Raw genomic sequence first — 26200 nt, forward strand, 5'->3', positions numbered from 1 at the left:
AGGCACAAGGCTAATTTCACATAATTGGGCCATCCGGCGTTTGCAGCTCTGATAATGGTTGAAAAGGGCAAGATTTTTTTTTAAAAAAAGAAAGCAGAAGTAAAATGGGAAAATACTTAAAATTAATGTCACCTCTCATTTTCAATTAGTCTCCTGTGAACGTTGCCTCACTCCCACACCCTTGCTTGTATATGCCTAACCTGTAGACAATCGGAAGATGAGTTTACATAAAAACACTAATTATCATACACGGCTTGAGGACAACAAACCAATCTTTTTATCTATTTTTAAATTCTTATTGTGAATCTTTAAAATATGCCCCATTTTAAAGCATCACTGACTCAGTTTTAAAACATTGCCAAAACCTGCTCTGCTAATCTGCAAACTCGATAATTCTACCCCAAACCTCAGCACACTCAGCAACAATTTAATAGCAAATATCTCTAGTGGGACCTCATATTCTTAAGATTCGATTATTTTTTATTGTACAAAAAAAGTGCAAGTACATTCTAAAATATTATAAATAGTTCAGACCAGGCAATGCTTGTCAGAATATGTGAAAGTTTATTTTCTTGCCCTCAGTAACCTGGGAATCTTATCTTGTGTATTTATAATCTGTAATGTGCTTCCCATAATTAGTATAAGATGTAGATTACAAATCAACTTCCTAAAGTTTCTGGTCATTTTATTTCTGTTAATAGCATTACTAAGGGTGGAAAGTTGAACAGCTAATAACCCAATCCTGCTACACATGCAAATTCTAAACATATCTTAAAATAATTGCATGGATGCCTAAAATGGGCTCTTTAATTATAATCTTCTTAGACTGCTAAGCAGCCCTTTTTGGATTGAGGCCATTTGTGTTCATGCTTCTTAAAGATTTTTAGTTTTTGAGGTTTGAGAGACAGATGTAAATCTAGATATTTATCAAGTGTTGTAGTACATTTTAAATGATATATAAGAAGTATACATCTCCCTGCTGACTAATAATATCTTGACAGAGGTCTCTGTCTCAACTTTTGAAATGTTCAGGTTTTCTCATCATTAATATTAGTCCAATGAGAAGTACATGGAAGTATATCAATCTACAAATACAAAGATATTTCCACATAGAAGAGACTTTATAATGTTTGTATCTTAGCAGCAATTTCATGCTAGCTCAATTTTTAAATTGATCCTTACTCATTTAGTGACCACTATGCTATTTATTTCTTTTTAATAAATGCTATTCACAATGTGAATCAGTCTTTAATAAATGATTCACATTCTTTAATAGAGATGGATTGCAAAATGCCACCTTGACTGTAACACAAATTCACAATTGGCATTTTCACCAAGTGTGGATGGAGATGCCAGCAGCACCGACAGACTGCTGATCTCCAACCCGTATTCCCATGCTCTAGAAAATGTCTCTAAGGCTTCAGAATGATCCCACTTTGGCCTAGCTTTCTGCCCCTCTCCAGCTTTCACTATTTCTCTAGTTCATTCTATCCCTTTAAATTCCCTTTCCACATTAATACCACTACTCTTCTTTTTAAAACATTTACAAGAAGGTATAATCTGTCACAGAAACAAAAATAGTCCAGCTTATTTTCTCCCTGTAGGCAGATCCCCCAGCCAGCCAAAACATAAGGAAGGGGTTCCTTAATGAACCCTAAGCCAAACAAAGGAGAGTTAACTGGAAATCTTACAAAGTGCATCCTGAGCTGTGGAACAGTCTTGCTCATGGGAATGGAATTTTCCACCTCCCCAGTGAGGGAAGCGAAAAAGTGCTCTGGGTTCCCGCTGGCAAACGTGCAGCCCTACTCTCCGGCCATTTCCGTGGGATAATCCAGACCCTGCCCCAGGGCGAGGTTGATTCATGGCAAGGCCGAGTTGGCATGCTTGGTCTCTAAACTACTAATCATGTACCTAGAAGTGACAAAGGTCAACATGTCTTTTGTCATCTTATCTATCCATTTTTCTTTCAAACAATTTCTAACAGATCCAGAACACATTACTGTTCCAAAAAAGTATTTGGGCCACAGGTGTGGTAGTTGATAAGCTTAATGCCTGGTGGCCTAGAATCATAGAAATATCAAGTCCTTTCTTTTACAGACACAGAAAGTTAAGATCCAGAGAGGTTAGTTAGACAGCTAGCAAGGAGGCTCCCACTTTTCTTTATAGGCTTTTATTTTTTGTTTGGATGAACCATAGCATTCAGCACCAACTGTACTGGTTTTATAGCCACTCAGTAAACTAGGCCGCACGTGATGGTAGCAAGGGGAGGCAGGAGGGCACGGAGTGAGAGCCGCGTGTCCGACTTTGGGCCCCGAAGCGCTCAGCGGTGGCCGCCGTGCTCTTGCTCATGGAAACATCTGCAGCCTAATGAAAGCTGCTCAGTGTAGGGTGAGCCTCCTCATAGGTGGGGCTCTAAGTTCTGACCCCCAACAGAGGGAGGAGTCCTGCAGATCTGGGTCACTAATTGTGGGGGTGGCACAGAGGTGGGACACGGACTCCTTTGCCTGTTTTTTGGCTCTCAGTCTCACAACCTGACAGTTGCTCCAAATTCTCTTCTCTGTCTCAGACTCCTCCAAAACATTTCTCCTCTGTCCCAGGTGTCCTCTTCTTCCCTCCTTAACTCTCCCTGACCATTTTGATTACATAAAACAAGTAGTTATTCTATGGGCTTCTCAAATTTGCAATTCAACTTTTATGCTTGTGTGTATAAACACACACACACACATGGGATATATATTTGTATATATGGTCTGCTACCTACCTAACATTGAATGTAAAGATTATTTTTAATATTGTCAAACATCTGTATCTGGAGCTAATGTCAACTGTGACAATAACCAGAATGAATGAGTTGGCTGTGTCATGGACAGATTATTCTACAAGACCGGAGGGTAAACTTCTGCTGTCTTTGTCCTTCCCAACACCCCTTCCCCCAAGCCCCCAGCTAAACAGGGGACATATTAAAGTCACTTCCTCACACAAGTGACATCAGGAATGATGGAAGAGGCTCATGCAGCCCCTACAATAAAAGAAATTAGACTCTAGGATTTGTGTTAGAGTGTAATTATGAACTTAGAGTCCTAATAATTATACCATGTATACAATCCTATATGAATGAGCCAGACGTCATGAACTGGGGTGACAAAAGTGGACAAGAAGCTGGTCATCTTTAGGTGCCTCTTCTTAACCCTGGTAGCAACTACCAATTCTCTTGATTGCCCCCATCCCCAAAGCATTAATGTGTCTGCTCTTTGTGTTCCTTGTGGTTAAACCAGCCAAATGCTAGACTAAGACCAACCTGTGAAGTTGTTCAGGAGCTGAGTGTCTATGCCAGAAACAGAACAAATGATGAAGACATTTTCGCTGGACAAAAGGTACTTGGCTTTCTGCCATTGGCCAATTCCCACTCACCAGTGGCCCTTGAGCTTTCTTCATTCCTCTTCCTGTTGTTTTTCTGCTCTTTCAGAAATTATATCACTTCTGACAAAAGGACTCAAAAAGCCAGAGGCCTAAAGATTGTTCCAGACACTGAGAACATCACTGTTGGTATTTAGCTGAGCCGCATGGGTGTTCTCACATCCAATTCTGGCTCACCAACGGGTGATTCCAAGTGTTTGCTTCTCTCTACAACAGGAGGCGAGGGATCAGACATTTGAGAAAGGCTTCAGTAATGAAGTACCCAAATCTGAGGTGAAGACTCCAAATCTTAACTCTCAGGAGTCCAAACCCATCGGTGCAAGGTTTTCAGGTTCTGCAAAGATCTTAGAGACATCTCGTGTCACTTTATTTTACAGATAAGGAAGCTGACAACTGAAAGGGTGAGGATCGTTAGCTCTCTGAGATTTTTAGAGACTAAATGAGAAAGAGAAAGAATTAACTGGTGTCATTTATTAAAAGTAGCCTTATGTCTGTATAGATCTTCTTATATAAACCTCTGGTTACTATATAAATATTAATGCTATAGATCTATAGATCTATCCAGGAAAAATAACCATGCTAAGTTACAGAGAATAGCTAATAATGGTGGCTTTTCTTCAGTGCTAAATTGTCTACTCTCTGGGATGGGGGGCTCACCAGAGGGGCCTCAATGCTGCTGGCGGCTTCAGAGCAGGACAGAACAGGGAGGACTGGCGTGAACACAGAGCAGCTGTTGTCTTCTGGCGGTCCTTTCTAGAGAAAGCAGCAAAATCCTAGGAAATAAACGACCTGGGTTCTGGTCCTAGACCCACCAGTAAGCAGCTGATAGTCTTGGGCAAGACATCCAGTCTCTTAAGGTCTTGATTTTTCATCTGCAAATTAAAAGCTTAAAAAGTCCTCCGCACTTCTTCTTTGACCTCACTCATTATGCAGGGCCAGAGAGTGATCGCATGCTCTCCAATAGTGGACTTAGGGCAGATGCAGGTGCAAACACTGCAACCAGCACAGAGTTAAGTGGGCAGAAAAGGAATAAAGATTTAAGTATGTTGGAGTAGCAGCTGAAAAAGGAAGACCACAGCTCCTGCATATGCCATATAGCTGTTTTATTGGTTGGAGAGTTTATAGCAGAAGGAGTGTCTGTTCCAGGGGAAGTAAGAGAAACCAGAGTATCTTTCTGACTCAAAAGTTCAAGAAGATTAGGGAGATGTGATGGGCAGGGTGAGGATTCCATTGACAGGAGATCAGACAAAAGCATAACTCAAAGGATGCACATAACTGAAAGACCAAGCCAAAAGACTCATGGCCCTGTCACCTGCGACCAGCAAGCTCTGCAATTTTCAAAGTTCTTTTAGCTCCTGTTGTGACAACAACTATTGGTTAATGAGCCAATAGCTATTCCCTTCATTCATGCTTCCTATCCTCACTACACCAGATCTCAAACAAGAGCTCCAGGTAGGCAGGGTTCCCTCTCAGACCCAAAGTCCAGAGTTGAAGAATCTCGTTCAGGTGTTAAATATAAGATGAACGCACCAACCCCAGGCATTGACTTTAGTGCCACCACTACCTAGACACAGACTGTACAGCCAACTTTCCAAAGGGAGTAGCTGGGATTTAGGTGCTGGGTGAATCAATGCTCCACTATTGCATTTCTACTCATTGCTTGGATACAGAAGCATCAGAGGGTGGGAAAATGAGATCTAATTGCAGGAGCAGCAAAGATGAAGATGAGGCTAATCATCTTCATCTTTATATAATAAGCTACTTTATTCTTAGAAGGAAAAACTGAGACTGGCAGAATCTGGCCTGTTGAGACTCCCCGGGGCCACCTAGGCAGCAGCCAGATGGCATGGTGATATATTCATGTGTTTTGTTAGTTTGCTCACTTTTTAATGCAAAAAAAGTTGTATGTTTTTGTCCTTTTTGTGTTTTTGAAGTCTTTCAGGATGCAAAAAGGTGTTCATTTTATTGTAAGAAAAACAAGCCATAAATATTTGAATAATAATTCAGTTTGAATTTGATAATTATTACTGGTAAGAATATATGAATTTCCTTTAAAACATGATATATGAAGTAATAAGTATATGTGTGTGCATATGTATTTTAGCATAGCACTTCAGAGAAAAAAATTGTGACTATTGATTTTTTTTCTTGGTGACATATTACCTGTGGTTCACAGCCAAGGTAGGACTGTTTAGACTACTTTATCCTTAACCTTTCTCTATATGTAAATTCACAGACATCAAATGCTTGCTGTATCTCCAAAGGGACCTGAAGCCTGGCACAAGCCCTTTTTTTTGAAAATGAATGGTTCTAACTTACTTCTAAAGTACTCCAAAATCCTGGACTAACCAGGTCCCCAGTTTAGTCATCCTTACAAATCATAAAGTCTTCCTGAGTCTAAACACAGACTCTTTCTGGATGTTAATAGTGAAACCCGCTTTCTTCTGCTTCGTCCAGTGAGACGGAGTAAGCTGCCTGGTGCTGTCCCCAGGCCTGCCTCACTGCCCAGAGGCAGTTAATGTTGCCTCCCTTCAGCCCTCTCTTCTCCAGGATTAATAACCCAACTCCTTTGCTTGTGTACATAGTCTCCAAACCCTGTCATTGTTTTTCTCTTTCTATACATTAATTCTATGCAGTTTTCATACACGTTTTAAGTTACAGACTTAATATATATATAGTGTTCAAACAAGAGCCCAACTTATGAATATACACCAGGATTATTTCCTAGCTACAAATGATACTTCTTTTAACACAGCCCAGGATAATGTTTGTTTAATGCCATTATTAGGTGAATGACTTGTATATTTCTGGAATGCCAGAGCCTCTCCAGCCAAGTTTATGGCATATTATAACCTCTATCTAACACTTTGTCCAACTATCGACTACTCCTCAAAAGAAGTCACTGTTAATAAATTTATATTTTAGTTCCTCCAGTGGTTTCTACTTCAGTTCTAAAGAAATAATATATCTACACACCTCGTCCTTGATTTTTCAGCCTTAGGCAGTCAGTAGCAACTGACTTCTCTGCATGAAAGATTAAAAATTTCACCCACTTATACACCTTCTTTCTTTCTCTATCTCTTTCCCAACTTAGGTTAATTAGTGATTTTTTAGTTCTTCAGCTGGGTACCTGTATAACTTTAAATAACACAATCATCCCTCCATTTCTGGATCTAGCAGTTTAGAAAATATTTATTGACCTTAGCACTCTAGGATAAGAATCTTAACACATCACTCCATCTCCAGACTTCTGTCATGGTATAGCTTTTAGATTGTTGAAGTTTATAATATTTATATTCTGTTTTATATATATATATATATATATATATATTATGGTGACTTCTGATATTATTACTGCATAAATATTATTTATTGCAGACACAAGAAAAAAATTAGTCCTATGCCACCAAATTCATGCCTCAGAATGTAGTGAGTATCCCAAGCACCACATCCAAATGAGTTCTCTATTCCTAAACTCCACCAAACTCTCTCTCATCAAGGTTTCGAGCAATGGTGAAGGGTGGTTCTCAAAAATTAAATCAAGTTGCTGTCACCAGAACAAGAAAGAATAGAAGCAGGGCAGACAAAAGAATAGCATTTATCATGCACAATAGCACTTGTCACATTTTAATTAATAAATAAGTTGGGTAGTTATCTGTTCGATATTGTCCCATCAGATTTTATGTTCCACAGGGAGAAATTACATATATTATTTGTTCTCTTAATCCACCTGTCTAGCATAATATTTGGCACATATAAGCACTTGCTAAATATTTGTTGAATATTGTTGAAAAGGGTTTCTGGGATATACTGAAAAATTGTCTATTTTAGCTTATTTTAATAACAAATATTTTCAGATAGCTGAGTTACATATTAAGAAAGGCATTATTCTTTCCAGTGGCATATTATCATGGAGGAATAGAACCAAAGTTTTCAATTACGAGTACTGTTTTTTAAAAGAGGAGCACCTGTCAAATCCTGGATAGTGAAAGGATCTCATGATCATGTCTACATGTTGTCCAGACAACTAATGGCGTACAGGACCTAATCCAAAGACCTGGCGGGCAATTTGACTTTTCACTATTCATTCTGAATGTCACAGCCTGTGGATCTCTACAGCCAGGATATGATGCAGCAATATTTAAGACCTGACCTAATATCTCCTCTGTAAAGCTCCCTGCTCTCCCAAGTATTCAATCCTTCTCCCCACTCCCTTCTAGGCCATTTTGCCCACATCTTAAAAAATTGAGTAAGAGATATTTGTTTATGTACCTGCCTCTCCAGTTACACTGTAAGTCTTTTAACAGCGAAAGTATGTCTGATTCATCTTTGTGTCCTCACTGCCTGGCAAACAGGAAACACTCATTAAATGTTTATTGCATCTAAATCACCATCAACAAAGAAAGTCAGAAAAAGAAATATAATGCGTTCATAGAAACACTAGTCCAGACCCTAAAGAAAGAAGCTCTTTACCTTCATCTAAAATAATAAGACCGAAAAAGAAAAGAAATGAAATGAAGAAAGGAAGGGGAGAAAGGAGAGTTTTCTCTAAGCTGTAGAGAAATGTTAAGTTATTTTTCAATAAACCCATCTGTGGATTGACTAGTGGGGTATAATAGCTCTAAATCAAATGATGACAGAAGAAACAACTAAGAATGCAGAAACTGCCCTCTCAAAAGTTCTTGGTCTTTTATACCAATCAGGGAGAATGTTAATGAGGAAGATTCAGAAGTCACTAACTTCTCACCAATTGCAGAAGTTCAGTTTCATTTTTCAGAGGATGTTTGTTACCATGTTTGCAAAATCAAAACTGTAATTCATCTCTAGACAATAACTAATTATTACTGATTACTAAGAAATAAGTCAACAAAGATATTTTCCTGTTTACATTCTTATCAGACTGTATCAGAACCATCTGTTTTCAAGTTTGTGGTTGCTGGTTTGTTTTTATCCCAAGGGATAAATGCTCTACATTGTTCTCAGAATGTATGCATGTAAAACTGCCTCTTGCTGCACAGCTGCAATGCTCTCTGAAACATTTGGGTAGGGAAAAAGCACCTATTTTTATGAGAAAGAAAATGAAAAGAACTAGGTAGCTCCCTGAATTTATTCCATCTTCAAACGAAGGGTATGCTGGGGTTTGTCCTATCTCTAATTACCATCTCATTTGCATGGGTGACTATTGATTTTGTCAAAAGTCTGGAGTGGAACTTTATGACATTAATGTGACTACAACCTAGAAAACAGTAAAAGACTCTTCTAATATGAGAAAGATTCTGCATTTTTAAAACAAATAATGCGTGACCTCTTTGTTCCTTGTTCATCAACACCAGTCACCTGTAATACAAACAATAAATTCTCCTTCTTCCTAGGGAGGCATAATTGTTCCATTGCTAAGGAAGCAAGAGTTGGAGATTTAAATCGTGGTACTGATGCAGTTGCTACATATCTTTGGGCAAGCAATTAACCTTTGGTGTCTCAGTTACTTCATCTGTAAAATAGGGATAAGGGTTTTGCACAGGTGTGACGCCTGGGCTAATTAGTATAATTATCATTATTGATGAGAAAATAATGTCAGTCACTGGCTTCACATCTCACAGTAATACCCAGGAATCATTTTTATCTCCTCTACATTGAATCATTTTGAAAGGAGTCTGTTAACAAAAAAATGGCAAAAGCCACATATGGAGGCTGAGACAATACCCTTAACATGGTGCATGTCCACATAGGCACATATTTATAATGGATTGTCTTTTCATCACTTGTATTTATCACTCAGATGTTTTCTAAACTTAGACTAAATACATAAATTACAAAAAACACAAGGAAACTTTCCAAATCCCTCATTCAACTGGTCTACTGCACCGTAGCAAAATGTTTCCAGTTCATTGGGAGGTGATATCATGGCAGTAGTATAGTAGTTTAGGCTTGAACAATAGAATTTAAGGTAATCAAAGTCAAGGAAAAGTACACACTGAAGACATGGCTCATAAAACATCCAATACCTTCTACTTCCATGTGCATATCTGCCTGGCAAGAACCCCAGCTCAAATAGCCAGGGTCTAGGCCAGAGGTACATAGATGCCAACTTTGTAAAAGTAGGAGCGTTGAAGCAAGGATGGTAGAGTGTCCTTACGGGAGAGCATAGGTGATGACTCTTGAGTCAATGAGGACACAGAAGGTTTCTCTCAAAAATTGGGTTTTTCCCCATTCTCATTTAGGAGTCCTGAGGGCTCTCACTATGTGCATCTGCTTTTTAAAAAACTACCTTTATGTGTTGGCAAAAATGACAACAAACCATAGAGGAAAACATAAAAGATGGCAAGTGTCATGTCAGCCTGTGTGACACCCTCTGCACCCTTTAGCACACACGTGTTGGCAGCTCCAGAACCTCTCCCCGTGGCTTCTAAGGTATTTCTTCACAGCAGAGAATTCTCTTTTCTTGAACTAAGTAGACATCAAGCGTCAGATCTCTAAAGTCTCTCAAGAAATCAGCCTCCTGACAAGTCATTCACGTTGTGGACTCTACCCCGTTCCTCCATACTTGCCTCAGAATTACAGTTGTTACTTCCTGACTGAAACGCTAAAGCCACTGCCATTTTCCTATTATCCTCACCTGTCATACAAAACATAACAATTAGCATTTTTACCAGCAGTGAAGCTGCTAACACAACTTCTCAATGTCCTACACCATTAAACTTGATTAGAAATCTCTTCACGATTAACATTCATCTCGCCGTATCCTGCTTGAAGGTTAATAATATCCGCCATCTCCTGAGAGAGGGGGAGGGGAGCATATTAAACGAAGAGCCTCGGGAGGCCGCCCGGAGAGGGAACTTCCCCTTTAGGCCACTAGAGGGAGCCTCGGCAGGGCCGGAGGAAGGACGTCGGAGACACGGAGGCAAAGCTCCCTGGCCTGCTTGCCTGCATGTTAGTAAGTGGAAGCAACATTAGTATTCGTCGTTCTCTATTCTTCACCCTCTGCAGGTTTTAATTTCTCATGAAGCCCCCTCACAAATGGCCGAAGTCAGTATTGGCTAGGCAATCGCGTGGTGGGGGAAAAAGTCAACCTACAATATTACACTGCATAAAATAATGTCCAGTCTAATTCTTCTAAATCAACACTGGTTGAAGAAAATACACAACATGTTATTAACAGATCCTAAGTTTAAAACCTTCACACATCACATAGCAGCATGTGCGTGCCGCAGAAGTGCATACCGAGTACACGGTGCATGTACATTATGAAGAAAAGCAGCTACATTGTGTATAAATGCACAAGGAAATGTACCTAGCCTTCAGCACACCAGCTGTTTCTGCTTATAGGACTTAGTTATCCATGAAATGCAGTAGGACATTTTGTAGTAAATATCCTGCATGAAGGACTTTTTTAGACCTACCACCTATGCAGATTATATAATTAAGAAAGAAATAGAAATTTTAGCAATGGAAGACAAACCCGAAAATTTTCCCTGATCAAATAATGCTATGTTCTAAGAAATAAGGAATGAGCCTGTTTGGGGGCACTCTACATAGATGGTAAAGAAAAATATACCTTTTTTTTTACCTATAATATTGTTCAGTGTCGCAAACCCTTTTGCTTGTTATAGTACAGTAAATGGGGTGTTTAATTTGGGATTCAATGTAGTCTAGAGTCAAGGTGCAGCAGTTTTATTACAGAAATGCAATTTTATTGGAAGCTGAAGATTTAATTTCCACCTTACGTAGAGAGCCATAAACGTCATGCCTATTTTACATTTTGCATAGCATTTGATATATGTAATTCCTGGTTTAATTTTAGAGTTTGAAAAGGTGGAAGAGTCACAATATGTAAATTCAAATTCTTCAACATTTTAACCACAAATGCCATTTAAAAATGAGCAATTTTATGTTTCTTGGTTCATGGATTTGAAATTATTTCTTCCCTCCTTTGACAGACTTCTGCACCACATCCGCCCCGGTCCGGGAGCCACAAAGCCACCCAAAGAACACCTCTGTGTTCAAGCAAATGCTTTCTTTGTTTAAATTCGCTACCCATTGGTATTCTACTTTAAAGTAAGATGATCAGATGATATATAGATCGTTTCCCTTCTATTGTGCTTAGTATCTGTCAGGGTCACATGTTAATGTCTGTTCCGGTGGATATATTTGGAATGAAATATTTTGTAAATGTATTGGGGGGATTAAATTTGAAAGAAATACTCAAATTATGTTAACTGAAAAGCTGTATCAACATTAAAATCCAAATTCGGGGAATTCCCATTCTCTTTCCTTCAAACATATTTATTACAAGAAACACCAACTGCTGCCCTTCATCACCTTCTGCGGCATTAGCTCCCTTTCTCAACAGCATACCTCCTCTTCACCACCAGGTGGAGCCCTTCGTTTATGGTCATCTGTCCGTTGCCTTTTTCTCAAAGATGCTACCAGAAAAATAGCTCCAGAGCTAAAATACTGTTGCAAACATGAAAATTTAACACCCACAGATAAAAAAAAAAAAAAGTAAAGCTTTTTCAGGCATTGGTATAATAAACCTTGCCTTAAGAGTACTATTGCTACTAGATTTAATAGCTTACACATTTTCCTATTTACAACTCCTGTGCACCAAACAGCAGAAAATACTGTTGTGTGTGCCATAAACAGTGTTGCTGCAGGTCTATTTTATGTAACATCATCGTTTTTATAATCCCAAATGTTTGTCAACTGCACTCAAAAAACAAGAAAAAAATACTGTATGTTATAAGCTTCAGTTTTTTTCAGTCTTAAAAATATACACCTCATTGAGAAGAAAATGTTTTTCTTCAGACAAAAGAGAGTGGTAATTCAGCTGTGGGTAATAGAGGGCAATGTCAAATTCGTCTCTTAGACAAATTCATCTGTCTTCGAATTGAGATCCAGATAAGGTAAGTCAAAATCTATCTTACCTTTGGTTCTATTTAGGAACAAATAAAAAATAAATACTATTAGTAAAGCTCAATTTTTATGTTCAACTATTTTAATATTCTTATTTCAAGAAATTAATCAAAAATCATCTCATGAACAAAAGGCAGCAATATAAGAAAAAATTAGAAATCTTATTTGCATGTGCAAGTATCTGTGGAATGAGCTCACCTAACCGAATTTGCCAATGACCTCAGCCTCAATCTGGAAAGATCGTTTATTCACAAGTGAAACATTCACATTATGCTAACTCTGTCTTGGATCTTTTCTCAAGGTAGATTACTAACTGTGACTTTGGAGGGTTTATGAATAACATGTGCATTTACCAACACCATGGAGTTACATATTTAACTGAAATATTTCTGTTGCATTTTTAAATTTTAACTAGGATTTGCTCTCTTTCTAGTATATATGTCTAAAATTTTGCTTAAGCATGTGCAAAACAACGAGTGGAGGAGCATTTGTGTGTATGCTTTATTGAATCAGTCCCTGGGCCTGAGAAATCTGGCTTTCTATTGGTATCGGAACTGGTTCTGCAATCCTCCATCAGAAGCTGACTGCAAAGGAGCCCTCATATAACAAAATGCTGGAACCACCATTTTGCTGTCCGCTCGCACACAATAAAATGGTGGCACAGAAAACAGTTAACACATTGTGCCCATGAGAGTTGTCTTTGAAAGTATTCTACTCTCTGATCCAAATATCGAGCTGCTTTTTAAAATATTACTACCAAGGGGCTAAAGGTATTCATTTTCTTTAAATATATAGAAACCGTGTGTATGTGTGTGTGTGTGTGTGTGTGTGTGTGTGTGTGTGTGTGTGTAAATGCTGGAAGAATTGACTGTGTACATTCAAACCAAGGTTAGAAAGAACTGGTCAAAAATGAGTATTGGAGCTCAAAGGAAACCAAACCTAAATAGAAAGCACAGATCCTGAAAACTGCTCCTAACAGCTCACGGAAGCTGTCTGGTGACAGCTTTTTTGGCCTTGAGAACTCCTTTCATTTTAGCATTCACTGTGTGCAACTTAGAGTTAGGAAATTTGAGAGATCTGGTATTTCTTCTTCTTCCTCTTCTTTTAGTAAATGTCTTGTAAAAATTGAAAGCAAGTTCCCATTTGACTCTCACCTGGGATCTCCACACTCCTTTCTTACAAGACAAAAAACAAAACAAAACAAAGACTCATCTTCCCCTCCTCTTCCACTTCTTCTGCTCTTTTAATCATTAAAAATGCTGCCATGGCTCTATTTGACTGTGGAAATTCTCATTTTTCTGCAGTGCTTCAGACTCACATAGACTCCTTGGGGACATAGCAAGGAGCTAACCAACTGCACATGGGAAATGAGAATTCTCGTGGTTAGAAAAATTCAGTGTTTGGTAATTTTTTACATGGAGGAGAAGTCACGAATGACTTTCTTCTTCTAAACATAATGACTTTACTGGAGCACTGGGTAGAGCATTGTAGGTTTGAATTTGAACGTTTGAAAACATTAACAGGTCTTACAAAATTTAACTTTACTTCTTTCCATATACATCTGCACTATTTTCAAGTGCCGAATAAAATAGGTTAAAACAGGATACCCTCTCTCCCTTCCCTCCCACCCCCAGAATTATAAAGGGCTATTGTCTGTAAATGAGAAATAGCCCTGGAGGACCCACCAGCAGGTTATGCAATATGTGACATAGACCACCAGGGGCTGAACTGGAACCACCAATACTTTTTTCATAGGATCATTAGCTAGAGTTAAACAAGGCGTTGAAGTAAAAAGATGGGGAGGTTGACTTGGCTTATTGTATTTGCATGCCTCCATTTTAATTTTTTTTGCATAAAATTAAGAACTAATATTCAATTTTATAATTTAAACATATTCTTACCCAAATACAGTACATCACTTTTCATGTTTTTAAACAATTCCTAGTGTATTATTTTTTGATTACTATTTACAGTTGGCTTTCAACAAATACTAACGTGCTTGTGAAAAAGTACAATTCAAATTTAAGACTAAGTTGAGCTTATTAGTTAAATTTTTCCCTTTGTTCTTTATGAGATTAAATCAATGGATTTGTTTTGAAATTTAGATCTGAAATTAACTCTGCTTCCAACCAAGATGAGTAGGTCTGGGGCTCATGGATGGATTACTTGCATTCTTGACCTTGTGTTGACTGTCATCTGGAAGAATGTTTCTCTTTATAAGGGCTGCTTCACAACTTTGGAGACTTTACTAGGCTTTTACATGAGCTACTATTAGTTTCCCACATACCTCAAATAAAGCCAAATCACTAAATTTAAGATTGTTGTTGAGAAATAAATGTCATGTTAGTAACCCTCTACCAGATATCAGATGAAGGAGTATGTGATTGTTTAGTCCTAAAATTAAGTTTCATGTTTTTAATTGGTGTCATATCCTGTCCTAAGTCTATACTGCTTAAATCAAAGGCGACAACATTAACCTGGAAAGGAAACATAATAACAACTCCTTTCATCCCCTGGCTCAAATGTTTTTATGCTCAACCCTAATTTTCGTGAAAACACTTTCAGGCAAAGACAACAGGAAACAGTAAACATGGCAACACCATGAAAATAATTTTCTGATGCACTATGTCCCTCCGTGTTCAAAGAGTGAGCCAAGCAGGCTGCAGACGCAACTGCTGTATCATTAAACCCAATGCTGACGAAAACAGCCACCCTTCCAGCAAAATGGGGACCCTTCATTTCATAAATCTTGTTTCCAACTAGAAGGAACTGACTCTGTCTCTCACATCAATGGCCTGAAACTGGTGTATCACAGGAGTGTGTTCAAAGCAAATCAGGGTTATCCAACAGCCACTCCAGGGGCAGGGATGGGATCATAACTGACAGCCAGATGTCTGGCCTGGCGGCTGTTAACACCCACCAAGCCCGCAGATGGTCTTGAGACCTCTGCATCCAAACAGCGAGTCCCAGGGAATGGTAAACGGATAAACAACAACACCACAAATCATCCGCACAAACTGAAAAAGTTGCCGTGACTGATCAGAATTTCAGATGTCAGGTGTCAGCCACCTTCTCCCCCTCTGTCTCCCCTCCCCACGTCCTGCCCCTTTTCCCAAACAAAAAGTTGTTGGGGGTTGAGGGCCCAGCAGGACATGTTTTTACACCCAGTGCCAAATGTTAATCCTTCACAGCAGCCTTTAATATATTTAAATGGTTAGATTACAGGAGGCAAGAGGGGTTCCAATAGAAATGACATTACATGTAGAATATGGAGATTTAATAATTTGGCTAAGTGTGTATTACGTTTACTGGACTTCCTCCTCAATTAAGGATTACCTTAAAGGGGTCCATTAAAATTCAAAGAGAGAGGGAATTTACTTTAATTAGGAGGTAGAATATGAGTAAATTCTCTTAGTTGATGATGTAACACTTCTTAATCCATCTAGATACACATATTTCTTCATTTTACACTGCTTCTTTATTGTATTGTTCTAAAATACTTTTTTTTGTATAACTAGATCTGACAGGTGTGATTCATAAACTATTACAAATAACATGCCATTCTAATCCAAATATGGATAAAGGATTCTGGGGAAAACTCAGTAAAATTGTCTTATTTTGTGAAAAGGTTTGAATTTTTCATTACCTTTATGGTATTGATTATTTGCAGAAGTAACAGATTGTATTCAACATATTTATTCTTTTAGTGAGTATTGCTGGATATTTCTAATGAACTATTTTGCAGTTTGTATAGCATCTCTTAGAGTAACTTAAAATTTATCTTTTCAAGCAAATTCCTTTTTATGAAGATTTTATAAAAGTGTTTAGATTTACTGTTTCAAATGCATTTCCCTTTTGTGGCATTTCCCTAGGGCCCCAGTGCACACTCCTGTTGTTGGCTGTCCCAAGCCCATTTTGAGGTCTCAGCTTTCTCAATAAAAATGTCAAAACCAGAGGCTTTTCAGCGCTGCTATGAACACAGAGGCCCTTTCTGCAGCCAGTCTGCTGTTCTCTGTGGCCTCCGCCAGAGGCTTGTTTCACAGGCATACACAGAGCAGTCCTCCAGACAGAGAAGCATCTTATGCCCTTCCCTGGAAACAGCAAGTCAGAAAATATGCTGACCGAGAAGAAGGAGCAGGGCCGAGAGAAGTGGCCAGAGCCCTCACTACATCTTAACAAGCACTAATTAAATGGCCTTCTTTAAAAATATGGCTTCAGAAAGCCAAATACAATAACTTCTTACAGATGGTTTTAAGAACTAACAAGACCCATAGGAAATGGTGCAGTCATTGAGATTAGTGTCCCCAAAGTCTCTTACAACCATTAGTGACTAGAGGTGCCTCTGCGCTTTAGGAAGAAATGATGAGAGTCTGTCTGATGTAAAACTGGTTTTACCCCCTTCATTTGTCTCTAAAGGGAACTTTGCATCTGTTTGAGTGCATTACACAGTCAATTACTGAAACAGCTAGTCAATTGCATATAAAAAGAGCATTAGCAGCCTTGAAATCTATATTTCTGATGGGGTATAAAGCCATCCTGAAGAAGAACTGTGAACACCAGAAAGGCAGGAACTGTTTTGTTATATCAATATCCCCAGTTCCAGTACACAGTGGGCATTGTTCATTCATGCATGGAGCAATATTCCTTCAGTGGTTACCTTGTGCCAGCCATGGGCTAAATTTCAGAGATAAAGTAGTCAAGAAAACAGACAAGATACCCACTTTTTAGAATATACAGTCTGTATGAAGATGTTTGTTGAAGAGATGGATGGATGGATGGATGGATGGATGGATGGATGGATGGATGGATGGATGGATGGATGATCTAATAAAAGTGTTTCTCAGGCAGAGGTCAGACATTCCTTTAGGATAAATCCCTTGGGCTGAGCTTATTCAAAAAAAAATGTAGCGTCAGATCGTCAGGTGACGTGGTTCACAACAAACCCAGTGGCAGAAACCGGCCTCAGGATGGGCGTGAAAACAAGTGCTTCCACAGCAATCAGAGCTTCAGATGAAGTTGCTGCTGGAGTTCAGTGAGGTTTCCAGGATCTTAGAACCTGTTCAAGATCACCATTAGCACTAGCGGGCGTTCTTAGTAGAATCTGAAGAAGTGCTTCTGGTAATATAAGAAAATATAGGCCCAATGCTTAACAAATATTTTTACCTGACTGAAAGATGTGCATATGTCTGACTCTGCTACTAGGAAGGGACGTCTAATTTCCAGTCATTTGTATAATTCCCTTCAGGAAGGTATGTTTTGCAGGCCCCAGCCTGCCTCTTGCCCCAGCAGGCCACTTGACTTCCTTGCTGTTTTGCTTTTAAAGCCTATTGGCATTTCCCATTGTTCAACTGCTTAATACTAATGTTCTGGACCTCATGTCCACTCATGATGCACACTGGGGCTCAGCGGCAAATGACTGTTAGAACCAGAAAGACTGGAGGGACTGGACATTGTCACACCTGTTCTCTCCAAACTGCTTGGCTGGGTGCTTTGGGGGCGAAAGAGGCACTGAGTGGATGGCTCCATCAGAAGTGTCAGGTAAAGCTGGTTGGTTGGAAAAATGGGTCAGTCAAGCCAGACCATTGAGAGGCGGGAGGAGGAATTCAGTGAAAAAAAATTCTGCTTGGATATTTTCCCATAAAAGAACTAGTTAACTGAATTTTTCTTTTCCAGCTGATTGCTTTGCAGTATAATGAAAAGGAGTTTCCAGATGATTGTGCTGATGGGCCAGTACCTGACCCAGCAGAGACACCTGTGCCATGTTGCTCCTGTTGCTCCTGTTTATCACCACCACGTACTAACCACCCCACTACCACCATCACTCTTCACCAAAACAGAATCCTCACTGGAGTCAGTGGGAGAAAATAAACTTGCTTTGGACATGGTATCATTCATTTTATACATTCACTTAACAAACATGCTAAGAAACGCTTCAGTGTCATTTGCTGAGTAGCTCTGTATGAGCAAGTTTGTAAGAAAAATGAATCTGCTAAAGGGGCTATTAAGGGGGGACATTGTAGTATTATGAATATAACCTTCCGCTCTAGGCACAGAGTGCTTCTGTAAAGCAGCGGACACAGGGGAGCAGCGGCTGCTGCTCGGCTACCGCCAGGCGACTACTCACAAGAGACTGGCACGTCACGCGGCTCCTTATGCTCCTTCTGTTAATTAGTTGCCACGACAAACCTGTTTCAGTGGGCTTGTGAGTTCCATTTTACAGATGAAGAAACTGAAGCTCAAAGAGGTTAAATAACCTGTAGTGGGTTGTGAACTGTGGATTGCAGATTCAGGCATCTGCTTCCGGAGCCCACAGGACTACATGGCCTCTCTCATAGGGCCCAGCTGCTTATATTTGAGGCCATTTGATATTCAAGTCAGAATCTAAGTGATTTTCATTCACACATGTGAGAATTAGGTGAGTATTTCTGAAACCAGGTCTGGGAGACCATTAGGATGAATTTTCCAATGCATATTTAAATGCAGCATTCACATGTATGGTCTCAATGTCAGTGGTATTATATAGGCTCCAAATCCCATTCTTTCTGTTCTCTTTCCTATCAGACCTTTTTCAGCGGTGCCACAGATGTAACGTATCAATTCACAAGGTGCTGCTCTGGTGTCAGTCCAAAAGGGCTTTATGCTAAGCAAAATAAGTCAGAGAAAGACAAATAAGGGATACTCTCACTTGTACATGGAACCTAAAAAAAACCCAAACTCACAGAAGCAGAGAACAGATTGGTGGGTGCCAGAGGTGAGGAGTGAGGGAATTAGATAGAGATAGGCAAAAGGTACAAATTTCCAGTTATAAGAAAAATAAGTTCTGGGGACGTAACATACAGCATGGTGACTATAGTTAACAGTACCGTATTGTATATTTGAAAGTTGCTAAAAGAGTAGATCTGAGAATTTCTCATCACATGTGAGAGCTAGGTACTTGGATGGTGAGGTGATGAATGGTAACTATTCTTACTGTGGTAATCCTGCAATATATACATATCAAATAACAATGTTGTACACCTTAAACCTGTACAATGCTGTATGTCAATTATATCTCAATAAACTGGGGGAAAAGGTGCTGCCCTTTCCTCTCCCAGACAGTACAAGGCTGCTCCAAAGCCACCCCGACAGCAGCTGTGACGGTCATGGAGCCCGCCTATGTGATGCTTACCAGGCGTGTCCCCCAGGACAGGAAAGAAGGAAGAACAGCGGAGGAAGGGAAAGCCAGGGAGCATATGGGGAAGCAAGAGAGAAGGTGAGAACACCGCTCTCCCCACGTCCTCTCTGCTCCCCGTACCCAGCTCTGTGGTCACCTCACAAGCAGCCCATTGCCACCACCTTCCAGCTGGCCTCGTCCCCACAGGCTGTCCTTGTCCCAAGTCCCTCAGCACAGGGCTGCTTTTGGAAAGGAGCAATGAGGCGTGTGGAGGCAAAAGACCCAGAAGTCTTGGCTTGTCCTCTGAAACGTCTGAACTCCTGCAAGCCATGAGCCTCTTTGCATCTCAGTTTCCTCATCTGTAAACATGAGAAGTGATAAGGTGCCTTTCACCAAATATTGAACATCTAATGAGATCGTGTATTTTCAATAGCTTTCTTGAGTTATAATGACATATGCTAAACTGTACCTATTGAAGAGATAAGGTACCTGAGAGAGACTTCATAAGACACAAACCTTTCATCTTGGCCAGGCTCAGAATCTGCCAGTGGCTCCCTCATTGTTGAATCCATTTCTGCTTAGTTTCTAAAAGCCTTCATAACCTGGCTGCATCTTACCCAGCCAACCTCATTCCTCACCGCTCTGTGACACAGGCATTCTGATACAGTCACACCAGCCTGCTTAAGCTAACAGTCTTTCAAGTGGCTTTTCCCTGGCACACACCAGCAGTGGCCTCTCGGGTCCCACCACTCACATGCCAGCACCACACCCTGCTGCAGCCATTCTGCCCTGGAACCCTGAGCACACATCTCTGCCAAGCACAGTCCCAGGTGATGGGAATGCTTCTGTGAGCAAGGAAGACAAGGGCACTGCCCTCCAGGGCCCTTGCAGAGAGCTCTCCTTTGTTGGCCTGGCATTCTCCTGTCAGAATCATCCTTCCCTGGGCAAGTCCTCCCAGCTTTGGTTCCCTCTCCTCTATGAAACCTTTTGAAATTCCTATTAACTAATTATCCTGGCCCTCTTTTTTCCTGCAGCACTTGTAGGCTGTTTCATGTAATTGAGCATAATTTTATCTTGTAAATTCTCACAGGTGTAAGCTCCCCACAGGAAGCTATTTTTCCCACGTCCTCATAACCCAGAGCAGACAAATGAAATGCTTATGGATTTCAGAAGAGTACATCAGACAAGCAGGGCAAATGTGAGAAACTTCTCAAGGGACAGAACCCACCATTGCCCATTCTGTGTCACCTGCATGTGGCTGGTCGGCCCCCGTGGGGCCCCGGTAATAGTGAGGACCGGCAGATTGAAGGCTTGTCCAACGCCAACTACAGGCGAAGCCACACTCAAGGACACCTTCCAGCTGCTGGCAAAAGACGAGTGTCTCCTAGCAACCAGATTCCAGTGGTTTCCAAGCCTTGGGAGCTTGCCCCAATTCACCCTTCATTCTATATTTTGAAATTTTAAGAATAAGGCCTGACCCACAGGCTAAGCAGATTAGAGCTGAGAATTGTTTCATTCATGTCCTTTTAGCAATCACTCATAACTTTCATGAAACAGAATGTTTGCACTTAGCTTAAAATGGGTGAATACATTTTTTCAAGATTTAATTTATATCAGGACAGTTGCTTTTAAAGATATGTAAAAAGGAAAAAGCATACATTCTTTCCATCAAATCAAAAAGTACTCAGGCATTTTTTAAAAAGTGTTATCATTCAAAACCTCTTATAGTGATAAACTTTAACTTGGCAAATTCACAGGTGCAGAAAGAAAGGCACGTCAAATTTGAAGAAAACAGCTCAAGGTCCTTAAAAGTTTTGATGGCTTAAAATTATGTCTGCTGCAATATGGCTTGAGCATCAATTCTTTCCATGTCATTTTTAGACATTTCCAGTCTAAGTTCTGTTGTATATAGTGTTACATTTTTTAATTAGTGGAATTAAATTTAGTAGCTGATGTTGCTTTTTTAGTGTTTTCTTGTTTTATCAAATATTTATTAAGACGCAATAAGTTACTCATATGTTTTAGAAAAATTTACTTAGGCTTCATGTGAAGAGCTCAAAACCAACTCTAAATATAGTTTTAATTCTCCAAACCCCATAAACATGAGTTAAAATCCTGATTATTTTTCTTTTCCAAAAAGGATAACTCAGAGACATAAAGATGAATTAGGTGCCTGGGCAGATGCTCAGAGGCTGCTAAACACCCAGTAAAGAAAGGGCACACCCAGGAAAACCGCCCTTGGTTCCCGAGCAGCAGACTCAGGCCTGGGGAGTCTGGGGCTTCTCCACTCATGCAGTGAGCCTGGTCTCTGTGGAATCTCGAGGCTTTTGGAGGCATCCCTCTTTTCCTCCCCCTTTCCCCCACTTCTCCCAGCAATAACAGTCACAAAGCCACCAGCCAAAGATGAATTCTAATTATTTTGGTGGTGGTAGTGGTAGAATCTCACTAAACCTAAGCCTGAGACTTTTCTTCTTGAGAAAAGTACAGGGTTTAGCAGCCAGCTGCCACTGGCTTTCATGTTTTCATTATCCACTTGCAAAATCTATCTCTGGATGAATTTTAACTAAGGGGGGTGTTGAACAGTCCCTAAAACAACCAATGTGCTCTTTGATGTCCTCTTTTGGGGCCCTGCATACCTTGTTTCAAGGGTGCAGAATTCAGCATGTGGTTAAAGCCGAACACTCTTGCATTACTGCCCTTTGTATGCTCATTAGGCAGACTTGCACATGGATCAAGGCTTTTCTTATTGCCTCAGGTTGTTCTGTCTTTCCTGAAATGGTTGGGACATCCATCAGCTATCTTAGGAGACTGAATATCTATCAAGTCCATGAAGAACTTCTGGTGAGAAGGAAGCTCTGCCTGCCACCCACTTGTCTGAGTTCTGCTTTCCGAGTCTGGTATCCCCAATGCAGCTCCATCCATGCATGGAGCAATTCTGTCACCATGCAACTTGTTTGAATACTAGTTCAGGTAAGTTCAGCATAATCATATTTTTCCAAAGGGGAAAAAAGTAACCCTGACTTCTCTGGCCCTTTTCAAACACACCCTTGTAGCTGTGGAAGGAGCTGAGGCTAGGCAAGGCACAGGGGGTGTGCCTGCACCTCACTCCCCCAAGCCCAGCATTCAGATTACTGCACGAGAACACAGATGATTCAAGAATAACAGACCTGGGCCCCACCCTTCATCATTTCCATTGTCATCATGGTTTATACGATAATTATAATTGACCAAATTGTTTAGGGGCTCTAAAAAAGCCAAACAGATAGGACGGCAGTGTAGATTAGTAGAATACATTCCCATAGACCTGGGTTAAACCTCCTGATCTGTCATTTACTGGCTGTGTGACCTTGGGAAAATTGCTTGACTTCTCTGAGCCTAATATGCCTTACCTGTAAAATGGGGATAGTGATAACTACCTATATGAAATCAGTGTGGGGATGACATGCAACAGTGTAGCAAAGAATTTAGCATAGTGCCTGCATCTACTGTTTACAGAATAACAGTACAACACAGTGTTTGATATGTGTTGGTGTATTAGACTATATCAGTTACCTGTTACTTTGGTATAAGCCACTGTGCTAAGTATAGGGATCCCCTCCAGAAATTTGAACTCTCTCTTCCCACCAAAGTTTTTATAACCCAACTGCTAATTTAGGAACAACATAGAAACCCATAGAAATGTAAAACAGCAGTGGACACAGCCTCTCCTGGAGTGCTGTCCATTCTCCATAGAGTCAAGTCCAGACCTGAGGCTGATACTACCCTAGTTACTGCCCCATGGGCCACACCTGAACAAACAGAGCAGTCAACGAAACAACATGCAACACTCACCCAACAGGTATTTATTGACATTTACTGTATGCCAGGCATGTGCTAGGTGGTGGATACACTGGTCTCCCTGGGTTTGCTTGAAGTAGCATTCAGGGTCTGTTTTAAGCATTTCATATAAATTAACTCTTTTCACCCTTCAACAAAAGTAGGAGAGAGGTACTGGCATTAATCCCATTTTACAGATGAAGAAACTAAGCACTAAGAGATCAGATAACTTGTCCAAGGCCACACAAGCAATGTGCAGTAGAAGTGGATCAGAACCAAGCAAAGTAGTTCTAGGCTCTGTCCTCATAACCCCTATGCCTTACCGCTTCTGGTCATACCAGGGGACCATTTCATTCCTTTGGCTTGGTTTGTTTACTCCTCTTCGAAAACAGAGTTCTCATCTGGGGCTTCACGCTTTCCTTTCCTTTCAGCACTGAATCCTTCAGAAGGGACTGTAAAATCCCTGTGGACACCAGTTAGGCCCTCCATTGACCAAGCTGTGTGTCATCAGTTATCATATTTAAGTCAATCTCTCACTCTCTTGAATAAGAATTGCAAGCATAGTTTGATACCTTGAAAATATCTACCTTAGGGGAGGTTTACTTTATCATAGTAAAACAGGTTCAAACCTGAAGGCTATTACAGCCTTTGAAGTATTATTAAAATTGTCCCAGATACAAATTACTTATAAAATCGAACTGTTACTTCATAACAGAATTAAAATTAATGTGTTCCTCTTGATTCTTGCCCTTGGGCATAAATTCCCTTATGTGAAATGCTCTGAAATTTGGATAGCAAAAAACTGAACCCTCTTTTCTGTCCAGTCTTGTGTCTCCTGTGGTAAATAGCAAAGAACATGAGCCACCAATAACCGCAGAATGGAGGAAGCATTTTTACTCAGAGCCTAATGTCACTTTCTTCCTGCATTCTTCAGCTATGTTAGAGACATCACTTGAAAAAGAGAGAAAAAGGAAAACTGCCTCATATTTGCAAATGGAAAACGCTGTAAAATGAGAAAAAATGGCTACCCAAATAGTCTCAGGACATAAATTTTTCTTAAGGGATAGATACTCTCCTTCATATGCTCTTTCAGAACCTAGACCATCCTGTACACAGAAGACTATTAGACCAGGCACTAAGTTTTGTCCGTGGTTAGCAAATGACATACAAAGAACAAAACTGCTCCCTTGAAGTTGAAATCAAAGAGCCCTCGTGAGCAGCGTTAAGTACATCCAAACGGGAGAGTGCACACATGTGTGTGATGGAGGCAATCCAGAGAGAGGAGCACGCTTCCCAGGGGTTGTTTTAAATAATGACAGATTGCAAAATCTAAATGTGATGTGTTGGACCATGAACACACACACACACACACACACACACACACACACACACACGCACGCGCGCGCGCGCTTGTGAGAACATTGCCAAAGTCCCTCAGAGCCAAAGTTTAGAAGAACACGTGCTCGGGACATAGCAACAGTCATTTCAAAACTGCTCCATTTATGATTCCATTCCTCATCTGTTTGATCACTTTGGCACACTATTCAGGAAATAACAGAGAAAGAGAAGTATGAAGCCGGAGACAGAAAATTTAATTATGAAACAAAGCCACCCACCTTGTTTCGGGTCAGGAAGTACAATGGCTTCTTTTGCGGCAAAAATGAACTTAACACAAGTGTGTTAAATGATCACATATCTATTTAAAAGAAAAGGAAAAATGGTTCTTTAAAAGACAGCTGCAATATTTCAGTCCTCAAGGCAAGTCTTACAAAAGCATAAAAACAAAATAAAAGCAGCCTGCCGTAGTTCTTTGGCACAAGGCAGAGAGCAAAATCTTCAAGGCACTATTCCCCTGTTTTGCGAAACAAAACGAAAAGCAACAGCAAAAGATGATGTTTGGCGGGAGGAGAAGGACCTTAAAATACCTCCTGCCCTCCTGGGTCCCTCCCAGTGCCTTCTCTCGGGGTGGGCTGTCGAAGCCGCACGGATCGACACCCATGTCGCCACCGGCCGCCTAAATGCCACAAAAGTACACTTAGAAACGAGAGGAAAGTGACTGACACGGATATGCTGAGCCAGCTCCGCTGCCACTAGCACAGCCTTAAATGCCCACACAAAGAGAATGAAAAGAAAAGCACATTTTGCAATAGAATAAATTCTTTCTTCCCCTTTTTTTTTTATTTTATTGAGACCGCAGAAAGTCACATGACCTGGCATGTGGAAAGCAAAGGAAATGTTGAAGAAAGGCGCGGGGGCTGCCTCCTTCCCCACGCCGCCTCTCAGCGCGTCTTGCCGCGTGTCCGCATTCTTCTGAGCGCATCTGTGGAGCTATTAAGTGGGATAATCCCTCTGGCCTTTGATACATTTCTGGACATGATTATTTCATTACTCGCAGTATATCAGTAGGATCATAATAAAAAGGACTTCTGACAACCTGCCAAGAGTTTTGTGGCCTTGTAAACACAAAAGTGCTCTAATAAAATTTTATTAAGTGTTAAAAAGTCATAAAAAGTGAAATAACATAAACTACAAAATTTACTGTCCTCAGCAAATGCTGAAAATATCGTCCACAGTAAAATTAAATTAGCATGTAATAGACAGAGACGCAGTGTGGAGTGGATTTAAAAGAGGATCCAGGGAAAATGACACTGTAACCCAAGCTGGGTCACGGGGATTTAATTCGGATTCTTCTCCCTAAAAGTGAATGAATGTGCTGATTACAGAGAAGAGCTCTGGGGTTACTGGAGTCGCACGCATTGTCAATACTTAGGAAGAAATAATAGACTGCAGCTCGCACGGAGCTCCGGGCGGCGGGCCGGGCGGGCGTCCACTAGGGCGCGCTGCGAGACCGGGAATTCCCGCCCGCCCGCACCGCGCGCTCGCCGGCCCGCGCCCCCCTCC

The sequence above is a fragment of the Manis pentadactyla genome, chromosome 6, assembly GCF_030020395.1.
Source record: "Manis pentadactyla isolate mManPen7 chromosome 6, mManPen7.hap1, whole genome shotgun sequence".
Taxonomy (NCBI): Eukaryota; Metazoa; Chordata; class Mammalia; order Pholidota; family Manidae; genus Manis; species Manis pentadactyla.